Source organism: Mandrillus leucophaeus, unplaced genomic scaffold, assembly GCF_000951045.1.
Source record: "Mandrillus leucophaeus isolate KB7577 unplaced genomic scaffold, Mleu.le_1.0 Scaffold788, whole genome shotgun sequence".
In the NCBI taxonomy this organism is placed as follows: domain Eukaryota; kingdom Metazoa; phylum Chordata; class Mammalia; order Primates; family Cercopithecidae; genus Mandrillus; species Mandrillus leucophaeus.
In genome coordinates, this window is record NW_012108563.1 from 692,676 (window position 1) to 695,639 (window position 2,964).

The window sequence follows — 2,964 nt, forward strand, 5'->3', positions numbered from 1 at the left end:
ACTCATTGACATGCATATTAGAATGTTATCCATTATATATTCTTCATTTTCCTACATAGAGATTTATGGTATGGATTTTTTGTTTGTTTGTTTGTTTGTTTGTTTTGAGATGACGTCTTGCTCTGTCGCCCAGGCTGGAGTGCAGTGGCGTGATCTCGGCTCACTACAACCTCCGCTTCCCAGGTTCAAGCAATTCTCCTGTCTCAGTCTCCTGAATAGCTGGGGAAACAGGTGCCTACCACCACGCCTGGCTAACTTTTATGTTTTTGTAGAGGAGAGGTTTCACCATGTTGGCCAGGCTGGCCTTGAACTCCTGACCTTAAGTGATCCGCCTGCCTCGGCCTCCCAAAGTGCTGTATGGATTTTTTATAATTACTACTGTACTTGATTATTTGATACTCACTTAAGCCTCAAAAATCTCAGATACCATTGTGAGACATCATGTTGTATATAGGACTACAAGTATTAGAGAAACTAAGGCTGGGTGCAACAAATCACGTAGGAAGGGAAATAAATTGGTTTACCTTAATTTAATGTACACTCAGAAATTACTGTTAACTGTCCACAACAGAACAAGTACTTTCAGGGGAAGCCAGAGTTGTAATTTCTTTCATTTAAATAAAGCTCATTCTGAATACCTATGACATAAATGAACACATACAGTGGCATTAGTATTCTTGGTTTTGACTTTTTTTGTTTTAATCACAATGAGTTGACTCTGGTTAACGTGAAGAAAAATGAATTTGGGTTTATATTTCACATTTTTTAAAACTAGTTTTTTAAATATATTTTTTCTTTAGATATACTCTTTTTGTATTCCTAAAAAATAATTATAGGAGCCCATATAATTAAATGAATTACAAATGAATGAACTGTACCTTTAGGTAAAACTTAAGTATAGTAGAAAAAAAGATGAATTTATTGAAAAGATGGTGAGCTGTCTCGAGCAATTAGAAGAGAAAATAACCAAAGGAAGGGGAAAAACCTGGACACTTGAAGAGTATCAGCAAAGAATTTCATCAAATTTCTGGTTAACATATATCCTTGCTGTTAACAATGTGGTCCAGCTAAAAGCAGCCTCAGCACTGCTTAAGAGCTTACAAGAAAGGCAGAACTGCTCTCTGTATCCTAGACCTGAATCTGCATTTTAGCAAGTCCTTTGGTTATCCATAGGCACATTAAAGTTTGAGGGCCACTTCAATTAATGTGACTCAAAGATAATAATTAATCTCTGTGTCTCTCTGTTGCACATTTCAAAGCTACAGGAGAGAAACTGATTAACTCAGCTGTGATTTGAGGACAAGTCAAAGAGAACAAACACTGGCTCTTGGAGTTCCTAAGTTGGTCTGTGTGGTCTAACCAAAGCAGGGCATTATTTCATAAACTCAGTATCACTCCCCTGCTTTTTATCAGGTGTGCATTTGCTATGGACATTAAACATATTTTTTTTAAAGCAGAAAATCAGGAGACTTTACCCCAAATAAAGATAAAAATAAGAGATGTGAAAGAAGTGTTAGACCCATGACATACGTGTTTGTGTGTGTGTGTGTGCATGTGTGTATGTGTATTTAGAAAAAATAGAATATCTCCTTAACAAATCATCAATGAAAAATTTTTGAGTTATGCTCAGGGGTAAGAGAAAGTATTTAATTGTAGATATCTTGGGAATCTTGGGGATATGATCAGCAAATAGGTAAAAGTAAAGTTGGTTTTATACATCACAATGAGTAAGAAAATATATTATTGAATATTGATTGTATTTCATTAAAAAGACAAATTCTCTGATTTGTCAGACTTTAATAATTAATATAATTTTTGAATGCCATAGAAAATATATGAAGAACTTTACTGAAAAGGAAGGATTTTCAATATACATTGTTAAGAACACAAACTACGGTACATTTTGAATTGGATAAAATGTGTATGCAGTTAAGTATAAACACTGTTAATGGACACACACGATGATATACACAAAACTATATATTATGTATGTAAACACATATATTGACATGCCCCAAATGCATGATAAATCATCAGACAAACCCAAATTGAGGAAATGTCTTCAATATGACTGATAGGGATGAGGTGGGGAACAGATAAGCAGAATTTAAGGCAACATGGCAACAAATTTAATACAGAATACTTGAAGGAATCATGGACCAGAAAAATGCACATGAATTGGGAATTTGAGTAAAGTTTATGGATTAGTTATTAGTACTACAGCAATGTTTCCTGGTTTGATTATAGTTTTTCCTTACATAAAATCTGTTTATGCAAGATGTTTACATTTGTTTAAACAAGTTAAGGGCTCATTGGGAATCTGTATGCTACTGGTTTTTTGTTTTTGTTTTTGTTTTTTACCTTTTCTGTAAGTCTCAGTGTAATCCAAATAAAAAGGTGACAAATAAAAACTTATGTTCTTCTCCACTTATATTTCTTTTCTATATTTTCTTCAGCTAAAGAGTAATTTTCTAGTTATTTTAACAGAGACAATAAAAATCAAATTCAAGTAAAGAGTTAAGTGTAGACATGAATTATTAAGATGCCTTTAGAAATTGAATTAACTTAGTAGCTCTTTTATGTATGTTTGTATTTTTGGTTGTCCATCTCTTTAGAAATAATATTGAATAAATGATTTAAAAATGTCATCATTTTTGAAAGTGTTATCTAAGCAATAAATATCAATTTTGCTTATCTCACACAAAGAAAGCATTATTTATAATAAAGAAGGTAATTTTATTCCTGTCTTATACCTAGCACACAGTACTAAATACTATGACATTTAATATCCAAACACTGGTTTTAAATAAGCAGTACATTTTTCTTGTTGGATGCTAAATCATGTTATCAGACCATGTTCAAATTTAGCAATAAATAATTCCTTTTAGTAAAAGTCTCATTCTGTAGATTTTCCAAATTATATAAATATTTCTTAAGTCACATAAGATTCAGTGCATGAGATTA